The 15265-nt window shown below is 41.2% G+C and overlaps 1 non-coding gene across 1 annotated transcript; it reads right to left on the bottom strand.

The window, feature by feature from the left end:
- Positions 1-5756: 5756 nt before the first annotated feature.
- LOC130716314 (small nucleolar RNA R71) lies at positions 5757-5863 on the bottom strand. The gene has a single exon (XR_009011933.1). It is a non-coding gene; the product is annotated as a small nucleolar RNA R71 (small nucleolar RNA).
- Positions 5864-15265: the final 9402 nt, after the last annotated feature.

A 15265-nucleotide genomic window follows, 5' to 3' on the forward strand; every position in this document is an offset into this window, starting at 1 on the left:
ATGATCTCAGTAAGAAGTGAGGGAAAAGAAACAGGCAGCTTCACAGCACAAGTATCAGCATGCTTCAATGTCTGCTCAAAAACAAAAGCACCAAAATCAAATGCAATAGACTTGCCAATCCTATAGATCAACTTGGCAAGGGTTGCAGAAACACCAGAGGTATGCTTAGTAGGAACCCAATTCACAACACCAATCCTGTTAAGGATTGCATACTTCACACTGAGATTTCCAGTGGACAACAATCTCTTGATGGGTCACTTCTTCACATGTACAGCAGTAAGTTCCTTGGCAACATCATCCATGGAAACTTCCTCATCAGCAAATTCAATAGCACTTCTTCCAAGTGCTTGATTTATCACAGCAGGTGAGAACACAACACATTCAGCCCTCACAAAAACCTTCCTGAATTCATCACTCTCAGGCAGTCCAACATCCACAGAGAGATTCACCAAGAACTCTCTCACAAGCTTCTCATAGCACCTTCCAACATTCTGGATAGTCTTCATCAGACCTGTTTTCTCAATAAGTGCAATAACATCTCTGCATTCAAGAACATCAGGGCCAACTTCCCTTTCCTTGGCCATTCTTCTCTTACAAACAAACTTCCACTTCTGTACATTCTCTTCCAAGTGAAAAGACACTCTATCAATAGGAACAGCAGGAACATTTTGAGGAATACGCTTACCAAAAAACTTCTTTTACTCAGAGGGTCGAATGTCATGGACATCGCCTTCAGCATCTGACTCAGAGTCTTCAACATCAACTGGAATCTTCCTTTTCTTCTTCTCACTTGGAGTCTTGACAGCCTTTTGCTTTCCCTTATCCTTCACACTTGCTTGTCTAGATTTGTAGGTTACAGGAGATGACTTGGATCTCTTTGGTGGAGTAGGAGTGACTTCAGGTGTAGAGACCCTTCTTTTTCTTTTCATCCTGGCAGCAATGCTATCAGGAATGGACTTTACCAGGGGCACATCATCAAAATCATCATCAGAGATGTCCTGAACAGGGGCTGGAGCCTGGGTTGGCTCTGCAGAATTGGTATCCTCAGAAGATGGTAGCCTTGCTTGAATCTTCAAGAGAAGTGGACTCCTTTCCATAATTTTCTTGATCAGAAATTTCCTGAGACACATATGTCTCAACATCGGGCACAACATCAGGAAGCGATTTCACAAGAGAGTCTTCAACATTGATTTCCTCTTCATCAGTAACATCCTCACAGAGAGGGACATTGGTGGGTTCTTTGTTCTGAACCTTGGACATGTAGGTCTTTCTTGCTAGGTATCTTGTCTTCGTCTTCTCAAGAGATTTCTTTTACACAGAAGATGGTTGGGAAGAACCACTCTTCAAACCCATGCATTTAACTCCTTTAGCAATTCTTTCAATCTTTGCCTTGACGGAGTCATTCTTTCCTAAACTTTGAGACATGATGAAATGAGAGCAAACACAAACAGAGCACAGAACGATGAAGAAGAATTGAAAATGAGAGATAATGAGTCTTGAAGAAAATAGATGAACAAGCGGTTGAGAGAACACAATTTGCCCGTTGGAGGTAGTTATAGGGCAAGTGAACCATAAAGCAACCTTCTCTCTGCTGATGTCACAACGACAGTTAATGATGACCAAAAATAAACTAGTCGTTGACACAATAGGGCATGCTAATTGCTATGCATAAAAAACACAAATCCCTAGATTTCCTCTTAGTTTTTCAAAGGTAATTGCATCAAGGGGTTTTGTGAAAATATCAGCTAACTGCTTGTCAGTTGTAACATGCTCCAGATTGACAATTTTATCCTCCACCAAGTCTCTAATAAAATGATGTCTAATATCAATATGCTTGGTCCTGCTATGCTATATGAGATTCTTGCAAATATTGATTGCACTAAGATTGTCGCAGTAGAATGTCATGACATCCTGTTCAACATCATACTCTTTCAGCATTTGCTTCATCCACATGAGTTGAGTACAACTACTTCCTGCTGCAATATACTTTGCTTCAGCTGTAGACAATGAGACACAGTTCTGCTTCTTGCTAAACCATGAAATCAAATTATTCCCTAAGAAGAAACATCCACCATATGTGCTCTTTCTATCATCTGCACTACCTACCCAATCTGCATCACAGAATCCAACTAAAGAAGAATTTGTATCATGAGTATAGAGAATACCATTGTCACTTGTGCCATTGATGTACTTGATAGTTCTCTTGACCTGTAGCAGATGACTTGCCTTAGGAGCTGCTTGGTATCTTGCACATACACCAACTGCAAAGGTGATGTCTGGTCTGCTAGCAGTAAGATACAACAAGCTTCCAATCATGCTTCTATAGAGACTTTGATCAACATCTTCTCCTTGCTCATCCTTGGACAGTTTGATGTGTGTAGCAGCCGGAGTTCTCTTGTGACCAGCCTTTTCAAGACCAAACTTCTTGACTAATCCTTTAGCATACTTACTCTATGATATGAACATAGAATCCTCCATTTTTTTGACTTGTAGCCCTAGGAAATAATTCAATTCACCAACTAAGCTCATCTCAAATTCAGATTTCATTTGTCGGACGAAATGCTCCACCATCGAGTTCGACATTCCTCCAAAAACAATGTCATCCACATAAATCTGTGCTATCAAGAGCTTTCCTTTGTCATTCTTCACAAACAAAGTTTTATCAATTCCTCCCTTACAGTAACCATTTCTTACAAGAAACTCAGTTAACCTTTCATACCAAGCCCTAGGTGCTTGCTTCAAACCATACAAGGCTTTCCTCAGTTTGTACACATGATCTGGATGATGTGGATCTATAAATCATTTAGGTTGCTCAACATAAACTTCTTCACTCAAATAGGCATTCAGAAAAGCACTCTTCACATCCATCTGATAGAGTCTGAACTTCAAAAGAAAAGCAACACCTAACAAGAGTCTTATAGATTCCAGTCTAGCTACTGGAGCAAAGGTCTCATCAAAATCAACCCCTTCTATCTGAGTATATCCTTGAGCAACTAGCCTTGCTTTATTCCTTGTGACTGTTCTAGTTTCATCTGATTTGTTCTTGAAGATCCACTCAGTGCCAATGATGTTTACTTCTTCTGGTCTAGGCACTAATTCCCACACTTCATTTCTCCGGAACTGCTCTAGCTCCTCTTGCATGGCATTTATCCAGTATTCATCAGTGAGAACTTCATTGACATTCTTGGGTTCTATCTTAGAGATGAAACAACCATGAGCAATAAGACTTCTGGATCTGGTAGTCACCCCTTCTTGAAGATTACCAATGATGTTTTCTTGCGGGTGATTCTTCTGAACCCTAATTGATGGAGCTTTATTTGATGAGATATCTTTGTCTTCTTTTTCATCAGCACTTGTTTCTGAATCATTGTCGAGGATAGTTGTTGGAGCATCGGCTGGAACATCTGTACCATCATCATCTTCATTCAAATTTGCTTCTTCCTTCTTGCTTGGTTCATCATCCACAGTCACATTCACAGATTCCATCATGGTCCTTGTGCGAGAATTAAAAAGTCTATAAGCTTTGCTGTTCATAGAATACCCCATGAAAATCCCTTCATCACTTCTTGGACCAAGCTTCCTCCTGGGATCACGATCTGCAAGAATATAGCATTTACTTCCAAATATGTGAAAGTATTTTACAGAAGGCTATCTTCCTTTCCAAAGCTCATACTGAGTAGAGGATGTCCCTGCCCTGATGGTGACTCTATTATGAATATAACATGTGATGACCCTATTTTAGTAGTGTTTTTAGGGTCATTTCTTTGTTTGTTTTGAGTCTTTTTGTTGAGTCTCATGTAGTGTTTCATGCATTCTCATGCATTTTTATCTTTTCTTGAGTCTTTGTTTTGTTTTGGTAATTTTGTAGTTTTATAGGGAGTTTTCTTGCATTTTAAGTTAAGTTTAGGACTTGCATGATTTTCCTTTATTTTATGAAGGACCTCTTGTGCTAATGAACTCTTGGAGCTTCTAGAATCTTCCTTGACTTGTTGGTTAGGTTTGGAGAGCAGAAACTGAAGGAGAAAGAAGGCCAAGAAGCATGGAATTGATGGAGAACTTAAAGAGGATTGAAAAGAGGAGTTTCAGAAGCCAAAAAGTCCTTTTCAGGCGAGCTTAAGCGCCTAGGCGCTGGGAATGGGCGCCTAGGCGCCAATTAGGTCCAGAGGCATGTTTTTCAACATGCAATTGGCGCTCAGGCGCTCTGAATTGGCGCCGGAGCGCCCAGCCTCGTTTATTTTGCCTATAAATAAGGCTTAGGCCAATTTCTTTGATACATTTGGACATTTCACTCATTTTTGATCAAGTTTGAGAGCTGAGGAGAACTTTGGGGCCAAGGGAGGCTTCCAACTTGTATTTTTTCTCAGGTTTTCTTTGCATTTTCTTTATGAATTCACTAGCCATGAGTGGCTAGTTTACTTTTTGCTTTGGGTTAAGAGATTCTATGAAATTTTAGTTTGTTAAATCCTATCTCAATGCATGAGTTCTTGATTCAATCTTGTATTTCAATTCCTTATTGCATGTTTAGCTTTGGTGCACCTTTGCTATAGGCTAGATTATAATCAAATGGAAATTTGTTATGATTTAGGGACATGAATTGGAATAGATCCTTCTATAATTGCTTCTAGGCATAGAGTGAGGGTAAGGTTTTGTTGGCCTGAATATACATGCTATCATACCTCTTATGAATGTTTAAGTACACAAGGAATTGGGCTTAACTTTCAATTTGAGAGAATTACTTTTGTGAGGAATCAACTAGTAAGTACATAGGCTATAACAACAAGAGTTAAATCAAGGTTTCACATGCATAGGATAGGTGGACTAAAATGGATTAGATGATCAACAACCCAAGGCAATTTTCCATCAATTGTTATTTCAAACTTTACCAACATTGCTCTTTTGCAAATCTTTTGTCACAAACAACCAACACCAATCTTTGAAATTTACTGCTTTAAGAACTTGCAAATTTAGGCTTAAATCAACAATTCTCACTCACAATCCCTGTGGTTCGATATTTTAAAACCCGGAGGTATTCGTACACTTGCGAATTGACCAACAAGTTTTTGGCGCCGTTGCCGGGGATTGTTTGTGGTTTTCGATTTAAGTTAAAGAGTTTGCTTGTTTGTTTTACTAAGCATTGCATTGAATAGGTGTTACTAACCTTTTCTCTGTTTTTGTGATTTCAGTTTATGCACAGTAGATTTGGTTCAGATCCACTGTTGTTTGATCCGGAGCCAGAACGCACCCTCCATCGTCGACGAGCTCAACAAAGAGCTGCTGAGTTAGCCGCCATGGCTGCCCATATGACGGAGGAGGAGATGCAAGCCCACAGTGAAGAAAGAGTGAATGAGGCTATTGCTCAAAGACTTCAAGAGCAAGAATTGGAGAATGCCAATCGTTCTCTCAGAGACCTCACCTCGGCTGCCATGAGCTACGATTATCCGGGCAGCATAGTTTCCCCCGATGGCACGGGAAATTTTGAGCTGAGGCCGGCATTCATTAATTTGGTGAGCCAAAATCAGTATGGTGGAGGTGCTCTTGAAGATCCTCATGCACACATGGAGCGGTTTATCCGCAATTGCAACACCTACAGAGTTCAGAATGTTTCAGCGGACACCATCCGCTTGAGTTTATTCCCCTTTTCATTGAGGGATACTGCTGAGGAGTGGTTGAATTCACAGCCCCAAGGTAGCATTACATCTTGGGAAGACTTGGCTGAGAAGTTCACCACAAGGTTTGTTCCAAGAGCCCTCTTGAGAAAGCTCAAGAATGACATCATGACTTTTGCTCAATCCACCGATGAGAATCTCTATGAAGCTTGGGAGAGGTTCAAGAAGCTCTTGAGGAGGTGTCCTCAACATAACCTTACTCAAGCTGAACAAGTGGCAAAGTTCTATGATGGTCTCCAATATTCTTCGAGGTTTGGTTTGGATGCGGCTTCAAGTGGAGAGTTCGATGCCTTACTTCCACAAGTGGGGTATGAGTTGATTGAAAAAATGGCTATAAGAGCCATGAACTCTAGTAATGATCGCCAAGCCCGAAGAGGAGTCCTTGAGGTTGAAGCTTATGATCAACTTATGGCCTCCAACAAGAAACTCTCCAAGCAAATGAATGAGATTCAAAATCAAATGAAGACTACCAAGATTGGTGGTCGAGTTGCCAAGGTGGAGTGTGTGACTTGTGGAGGGCCACATGACAGCGAAGAATGCACAGAGACTAGACCGGAGGAGGAAGTGAAGGCTATGGGTCAAGCTCGGAATGACCCATTTTCAAATACTTACAATCCAGGATGGAGGAATCACCCTAATTTTTCTTGGAGGCAAGGTAGTAGTGGGCAAGGAAATGGCTTTCAAAGACAATTTCCTAGCCAAGGATTCCAAGGCCAAAGCTCAAGACAACCTCAAGAGCGAGGAGAAGGTGAAGGTAGTGGTTCCAAGAAGAGCTTAGAAGAGTTGGTGGAAACTTTCATCAACCGGACGGAGAACAATTACAAGAATCAAGAGGCGGCTATCAAGAATCTTGAGAATCAATTTGGCCAGCTTGCCAAGAAAATAGCCGAGAGACCTCAAGGTAAATTTCCTTCCGAAACTATCCCCAATCCTAAGCAAGAAAATGCCTCTGTTGTAGCCACTAGAAGTGGGAGAGTGATGAATGAATTGAAGAAAAAAACAGAGGGAGAAAAGGGAGAGGAGAGAGTGGAAGGAGAAGTAGTTGTGCCTATTAAGGTGAGAAAGGAAGTTGATCTTACTCCTGAAACTAGCAAGGTTCCGTTCCCTAAAGCATTGGCTAAGAAGAGCTTAGATAAAAAGTTTTCAAAATTTGTTGAAGTTTTCAAAAAGCTCCACATTAGTATTCCTTTTGCTGATGCTTTGGAACAAATGCCTATATATGCTAAGTTTATGAAGGATATTTTGCATAAGAGAAGAAGATTGAAGGGAGTAGATGAGACGGTGTTGATGACGGAGGAATGTAGTGCCATTTTGCAGCGGAAGATGCCAAAGAAAAGAAGGGACCCCGGAAGTTTCACTATTCCGATGGAAATTGAAGGCATGGCGGATGTGGAAGCCTTGTGTGATCTTGGAGCGAGTATCAATTTGATGCCGCTCACCATGTTTGAGAGGCTTAACCTAGGAGAGGTTACTCCAACCATGCTCTCCTTGCAAATGGCGGATCGATCCCTCAAGACTCCATATGGGATTGTGGAGGATGTAATGGTGCGGGTGGACAAGTATGTGTTCCCCGTGGACTTTGTTGTGCTTCATATGGAGGAGGATGAGAAGATTCCTCTCATCCTTGGTCGACCTTTCTTAGCTACTGGTAGAGCTAAGATTGATGTTGACAAGGGTCACCTCATTCTCCGTGTTGGTAAGGAAAAGGTACGGTTTTCTGTTTTTAATCCTATGATTGAGACTAACCATGACAATGACTTTGTCTGTGATGTGAATAGAAGCAGGTCAAAGGTTTCGGAAGAGACCCCCAAAGTTAATGCCCAAATTGATGAGTTCCATCCGGCTCTCATCAAGCTTGTTAGCGGTAACAAGTATGGGGGGTCCAAGTACGAGAACTTACATGCTCATATGGTGAAGTTTAACCAAGCTAGCACCCTTGCTAAGATTGAGGGTGTTTCAAGTGATGAAGTGAAGATTAAACTCTTCCCTCATTCTTTGACGAGGGAGGTTAGAGCTTGGTTTGATGAGCAAGAGGACATAGCCTCATGGGAGGATTTACTCCAGAGGTTTTGTGCAAGGTTTCTTCCTTGCACTTGTGGTAAGTTAATCAATGGAAAGGAATTTCCTTCCTAACACCATCGGAAGGAGAGTCCACCTAGGACTATAACCTAGGGCTAAATGGGAGACAACCCATTCTTTTCATTTTGTTATTTTCTATCTTTTAATTTTGTAGTATTTTAGGTGTTTAATTTCAAAAAAAAAAAAGTAAAATTTTTGTGAAAATACTGGGCTGAGCGCCTAGGCGCCAATTAGTGGCAGAGGCACTGCCTCTGGAACTGGTTTGAGCGCCTGAGCGTTCCCCTCGAGCGCTCCTGTTCGTATTTTTGCCCACATTTTGAGTTTTAAAACCCCAACCTTTCATTTTCCCACTCTTAACTCTCATTTCTCTCATATAAACGCACCCCACTCTCTCCAAACCCCATTTCTACTTCTCATTTCTCACTTGCACACGCTTTGGCTCTTCCTTTTGCTTCAAAGTTCTGCATTGCATCAAGTCTATTCCACTTGCACCCACTCACTCTCAAGTCAAGGTAAGTTCCATTTTCCACTTCCCTTCATAATAGTTCATGAGTTTTGCAATGCATGCTTCTTTTGGGTAAGGGTGAGTGAATTTGTGCTAGTGCAAGTTGGGTTTCAGTTGTATTTGTTCATTATGGGTTGGTTTTGTGCTTAATTAGAAAGGGGTTGTGAATTTGTAAGGAATGGATAGTTAGGATTTTGTGGTTTAGTTTAGTTTAGCTTTTGCTTATAAGGTGTTTGTTAGAATGCTTCAATGGGTTCTCTTAGTCGATTCTTGGCAAGTGCTTATGTGGTAATCTTTCTCTCTTTGCCAAAATCACTAAGAGACTTGTTGGGTGCTCTTAGGTTGTTCTATTTTTGTTTTTGTACAAGGTTTCTCCTTTCATTTCTTTTTGTTTTTGAACTAACATTTCTAACGTCTGTGGCTTGTGTATGTGCTAACAACTTTGCAGATGCCTGCAAAAAGAGCAAGAACCAACACAAGAGCTGCAGCTTCTTCCTCCACCTCCCGGAGCTTTGATCGCTCCCGCTTCCTTTCATTGAAAAAGGAGGAGTTTTATCGATCTCACCTAGCACACAAGGAGTGTGTGAAGGAGCGGGGAGTTCTTTATCGGGAGGGGAGAAGAGACCTCTTGGGCATGCAAGAAGCCATGGAGATTAGGAGGTGGAAGAATTGGGTCAACCCCATTCCGTTTGCTTGTGAGGTCATGATTAGGGAGTTCTACGCGAACACCTACTGTGACAATCAAGAGGACAGGTCCAGGCCACCGGTGAATTCATATTGGTTCAGGGGAGATGTGATTGACTACAATGCAGCAGTCATTCGCAGGCATCTTGGTCTCCTCACGGAGGACCAAGAGAAGGAGCTTTTCCCCGAGAAGGCCACCTATCATGAGCTCTTAGAGGAGAAGTCACCGGAGATCTTGGAGGACATGAAGGCAGTGATTGTTAGGCCTGGGCGGGACTGGGAAGCAGTTGATGATGAGATCATTTTTGTGCGGAGGAAGGATATGACACCGCTGGCTAGAGTTTGGGCTGAATTTTTGCAGGATACCCTCATTCCTAGCTCTAACAAATCTGAAGTTAGAGAGGTTACAATGGTTGCCATCTACTGCATTGTGAGTGGCCATCCTATGGACGTGGCTACCATCATTGCTGGTCGGATTTATTCCCTCTACAACGGGGGTAAAGATAAGCATCGGCCCATCTTTCCTCACTTGATTTGCTCTTTGATTCATGCAGTGAGGGACAGAGCTAGGAGGCCAGTCCATATATTGAGAAGAGGTTGCCTGTGGCACCTCTGCTCAGTAAGGAAAGGATCACTCAACTTTATAAAGAATGGACGGCAAGAATGCCTCAAGAGGAGGAAGAGGAAGAGGATCCTGAGAAGCCAGCGGAAGAAGATGAGGAAGAAGAGGAAGAAGAAGAGGAGGAAGAAGAAAATGTTGAGGTGGTGAATGAGGTGGTTACTCCACCACGTGCTGACCCTTCTCCTGCTTGGATGGAGGCCCCTTTCGGGCGGATTCTTTTGAGGCAAGATCGCCTACACAGGGATCTTGACCTCCATTGGAGGGGAGGTAGTACATCAGACCCCAGGTACAATGGGCCCATGGATTTTAATACCTTGGAGTAGGGGATGATAGACTTGAGCTTAATGCATGATGCCGGTGTCCATCCGGATTATGGCGATGGAAGGGGTGACCATGACCCCATGGAGTGAGTTTGTTGAGGTATGTCTACCCTTAGTTTAGGTCATGCATCTTTAGCATATTTTTCAATTTGTAGATTCTGTTTTTCTTTTTATCATGCATTGTTTAGTTAGTTTTATTTTTCTTGGGTCTTTTACTTCCCTATACTCACATGCTTTTAGCTATAGTTTTGCTTCCCTACTTGTGCTGTTTTTGAAAATGCTTTTGTGAATACTTGTTGTTGTTTTTGGGGATGAGTGATTGCATGTTTGGGGAAGAGAGGAGGAGACTTCGGTCTTCCGAGTGTTTCTTGAGAAAGGAGTCGAGGTGAGTCCATTAAGGGTCTATCTTTGACCCTTCACCATAAAAATTCTCTGGAGGATCCTGACTCACTTGCAATTCTTGGTTCTGCGTTAATTTCACTCATAGCATGCTTTGTGATTCGTGCTTTATTCTTGAGACTTGTAGGATTTCTTGAGATTCTGAATTTGTTGGTTGAACATTACCCTTAGTTGTCCCATTTGAGCTTAATTGGAGAATTTGTTGTAGCCAAGTGATGGGGACGGATGTTTGGTTGGAATATTGGGGAGTGTTGGTCCTTGTTTCATTTGAGTGGAGCTGAAAAATTGTGAAATAGTCTCGTGCCCCAAAATTTAAAGTTAAAAAAAAGAAAAAGAACTCCCAAACAAAAGTTGGAGTTGGAAAAAAAGAAAAAGAAAAGAGTTTGAAAAAGGGGATGCAAGAGGCTTGTGAAAAATGTGTGTTGTGAAAAGCTCCGGGGTTATTAGAGGAGGACCACACTCAATGTGCTTGAAAGCCTAGTTTTCCCTTAGGGACCAACCACCATCATGCTTTACCTAGCCAATGTTTCAACCCTTTTGAAAGTCTCTTTGAATATTTGCATGTTTGATCTTTGTTGCTATTGAGTGAATGACATTCAGGACCTATGAACTTGCTTGTGTGCTCAGTGCACTAAATTAACATCTCATCCTAGGATTTTTAGTTCTATATGTTTCTCAAGAATGGACTCTACACTCTTCTCTTTTCAAAAGATGCATGAAGTAGGTTGTCGGGTCTTTCTCTTGGAACTAGCTGTGATTCCTTTATCCCCCTGTTTTTGTGAAGTATTCCTTGTTGAGAGCACTTGTTTGGTAGCATTTCTTGCGCTTGAGGGCAAGCGAGTGTTGTTTACGCTCGAGGGCGAGCTGTCGTTGAGTATAGTGGTGTAATGACCCTATTTTAGTAGTGTTTTTAGGGTCATTTCTTTGTTTGTTTTGAGTCTTTTTGTTGAGTCTCATGTAGTGTTTCATGCATTCTCATGCATTTTTATCTTTTCTTGAGTCTTTGTTTTGTTTTGGTAATTTTGTAGTTTTATAGGGAGTTTTCTTGCATTTTAAGTTAAGTTTAGGACTTGCATGATTTTCCTTTGTTTTATGAAGGACCTCTTGTGCTAATGAGCTCTTGGAGCTTCTAGAATCTTCCTTGACTTGTTGGTTAGGTTTGGAGAGCAGAAACTGAAGGAGAAAGAAGGCCAAGAAGCATGGAATTGATGGAGAACTTAAAGAGGATTGAAAAGAGGAGTTTCAGAAGCCAAAAAGTCCTTTTCAGGCAAGCTTAAGCGCCTAGGCACTGGGAATGGGTGCCTAGGCGCCAATTAGGTCCAGAGGCATGTTTTTCAACATGCAATTGGCGCTCAGGCGCTCTGAATTGGCGCCTGAGCACCCAGCCTCGTTTATTTTGCCTATAAATAAGGCTTAGGCTAATTTCTTTGATACATTTGGACATTTCACTCATTTTTGATCAAGTTTGAGAGCTGAGGAGAACTTTGGGGCCAAGGGAGGCTTCCAACTTGTATTTTTTCTCAGGTTTTCTTTGCATTTTCTTTATGAATTCACTAGCCATGAGTGGCTAGTTTACTTTTTGCTTTGGGTTAAGAGATTCTATGAAATTTTAGTTTGTTAAATCCTATCTCTATGCATGAGTTCTTGATTCAATCTTGTATTTCAATTCCTTATTGCATGTTTAGCTTTGGTGCACCTTTGCTATAGGCTAGATTATAATCAAATGGAAATTTGTTATGATTTAGGGACATGAATTGGAATAGATCCTTCTATAATTGCTTCTAGGCATAGAGTGAGGGTAGGGTTTTGTTGGCCTGAATATACATGCTATCATACCTCTTATGAATGTTTAAGTACACAAGGAATTGGGCTTAACTTTCAATTTGAGAAAATTACTTTTGTGAGGAATCAACTAGTAAGTACATAGGCTATAACAACAAGAGTTAAATCAAGGTTTCACATGCATAGGATAGGTGGACTAAAATGGATTAGATGATCAACAACCCAAGGCAATTTTCCATCAATTGTTATTTCAAACTTTACCAACATTGCTCTTTTGCAAATCTTTTGTCACAAACAACCAACACCAATCTTTGAAATTTACTGCTTTAAGAACTTGCAAACTTTAGGCTTAAATCAACAATTCTCACTCACAATCCTTGTGGTTCGATATTTTAAAACCCGGAGGTATTCGTACACTTGCGAATTGACCAACAACATGCAGTACTCATAGCTTCAGCCCAGAACTGGTGTGGAATCTTCTTAGCATGTAACATTACTCTAGCTGATTCCTGGAGTGTTCTATTTTTTCTTTCAACAATTCCATTCTGCTGTGGAGTGATAGGGGCAGAAAACTCGTGACTAATACCTTCTGTTCCACAGAACTCCAAGAACTTAGAATTCTCAAACTCCCTTCCATGATCACTTCTGATTCTCACAATCACACAGTCCTTCTCATTCTGAAGTCTCAAACATAGGTTCTTGAATATTTCAAACGTCTCTGACTTTTCTCTCATAAATTCAACCCATGTATACCTTGAAAAGTCATCTACACAAACAAACACATACCTTTTTCCTCCCAAGCTTTCAACCTGCATGGGACCCATGAGATCCATGTGAAGCAATTCCAGAACCTTTGTCGTGGTCTGATGCTGGAGCATCTTGTGTGACACTTTGGTTTGTTTACCAATCTGACATTCTCCACAAAGCTTTCCTTCTCCCAAGCTTAAATTGGGCAGGCCTCTTATTGCTTCATCAACAATAACCTTTTGCATGCTTTTGTAGTTGAGATGTCCTAGTCTTTGATGCCATACATTTACCTCATCTTCTTTGGTTAACAAACATCTAGAAACATGAGCTTTGTCCTCTGATGTCCACATATAGCAGTTGTCTTTTGATCTGACCCCTCTCATCACAACTTTGTCATCATCAGTGGTCACAACACATTCTAGCTTATTGAACTTCACATCATACCCTTGATCACACAGTTGACTTATGCTGATCAGGTTGGCAGTTAAACCATTAACAAGTAACACATTATTCAAGTTAGGAGATTCTGTGCTAACAAGCTTTCCTACTCCCTTGATTTTTCCTTCAGCTCCATCTCCAAAAGTGACATAGTTGGTTGAGTGACTTCTGATGTCTTGTAAAAAGCTCTTGTTCCCTGTCATGTGCTTTGAGCAGCCACTATCAAAATACCAGTCTTCCTTTGATGATGCTCTGAAAGATGTGTAGGCTACCTGACATTTGATTTCACCCTTGGGCTTCCATTGCTTCCTCATCTGAATAGGCTTTGTAGACTTGATATTATTGTGCATCTGAGGATAGCCATATAACTTGAAGCAGTAGGGCTTTATATGACCATTCCTACCACAGTAGTGACACTTCCAAGGCACGGTTTTGCCAAACTTAAGCTGAGGGTCCACATGCTGAGGCACATGTCGGGGCAATGGGTCTGACAACTGATAATTCCTGGGCTTCTTGAATTCAGTTTGTTTTGTAGCAGAAACAAAATTTTTTGATCCTTTATGATCTTCTTTGTTAGATGTCCTGTAGTCAAAGCCAACTACTTCTTCTAACTTAGCAATCTGGTTCTTAAGCACAGAGTTAGAATTCACTAAAGCATGATTATTATTTTTCAATTCAGAAATAGTTTTCTCATGTTCAGAAGGAGTCTTAGAAGCAGCAGAGAAATCATTTTTCAACTTTTTATGCTTAGTTAATAAAGAGTTATACTAATCCATTATATCAGACAAAGCATGTTTTAATTCAGAGGTTGAGAAAGAAGCGAATACCTCATTTTCAGCGTCTGAGTTAAGATCTTCTTCTGATGCTGAGTCAGAGTCAGTTGCATCTTTTGATTCTGCTTCTTTGTCTTTGACAATAGCCATGAGCCCTTGAACTTCACCATCAGAGTCAACATCCTCTGACTCTGATTCGTCAAAAGTCACCATCAGACTTTTCTTTGTCTTGAAGTGCTTCTTTGGCTTCTTGTCCTTTTTCAGCTTTGGACAGTCACTCTTGTAGTGCCCTGATTCTTTGCACTCGAAACATGTGACTTCCTTGATTGAGGACTTCTTCTGGCCTGATGAGGATTCAGACTTTCCTTTGGCCTTTCCAGAGCCTCTGTACTTCCTCTGCCTGTGCTTCCAGATGCGGTTGAGCCTTTTTGAGATCAGAGTCAGCTCATCTTCATCAGAATCTTATGATGCTTCTTCAGATTCTTCTGCTTCAGCTTGAAGAGCTTTTGACTTCTCAGATTTAGCCTTCTCAGATTTGGATTTTAAGGCTATAGACTTCTTCCTTAGATCCTGCATCTCTGACCGCTTTAGCTCATGACATTTCAGTATGCTGATGAGTTCTTCTAAACTCATACGTTCAACATCTCTTGTAAGCTCTATTGAAGTCACTAAAGGCATCCAGCTTTCAGGAAGACTTCTGATGACCCTTATGACATGATCTTTTGTAGTGTAGCTTTTGTTGAGAGGTCTTATTCCAGCTACGAGCAACTGAAATCTGAAAAACATGTCCTCAATGGACTCGTTAGGTTCCATGATGAAGGATTCATACTTCTGGATCAAGGACAGCGCCTTTGATTCTTTCACTTTCTTGTTTCCTTCATGAGACATCTTCAAAGATTCAAAGATGCCCTTGGCAAACTCACGATCTGTAATCTCCTGGTACTCTTCATAGGAAATAGCACTAAGAAGAATAGCTCTAGCTTTGTGATGCTGTGAGTAAAGCTTCTTTTGCTCAGCAGTCATCTCTGATATGGAGATCTTCTTGCCATCTGCATCAACTGGACGCTCATAGCCATCCACAATGATATCCCAGAGATCTGCATCGAAGCCCAGAAAGAAACTTTCAATTCTGTCTTTCCAATATTCGAACCTTTGACCATCGAACATGGGAGGCTTTGCATTGTAACCATCTTTTTGCGTTTCACTGGTGGTAGCCATTGTTTTTCACGCCGGCCCGGATCACTGAACAC

Source organism: Lotus japonicus, chromosome 4 (genome assembly GCF_012489685.1).
Source record: "Lotus japonicus ecotype B-129 chromosome 4, LjGifu_v1.2".
Taxonomy (NCBI): Eukaryota; Viridiplantae; Streptophyta; class Magnoliopsida; order Fabales; family Fabaceae; genus Lotus; species Lotus japonicus.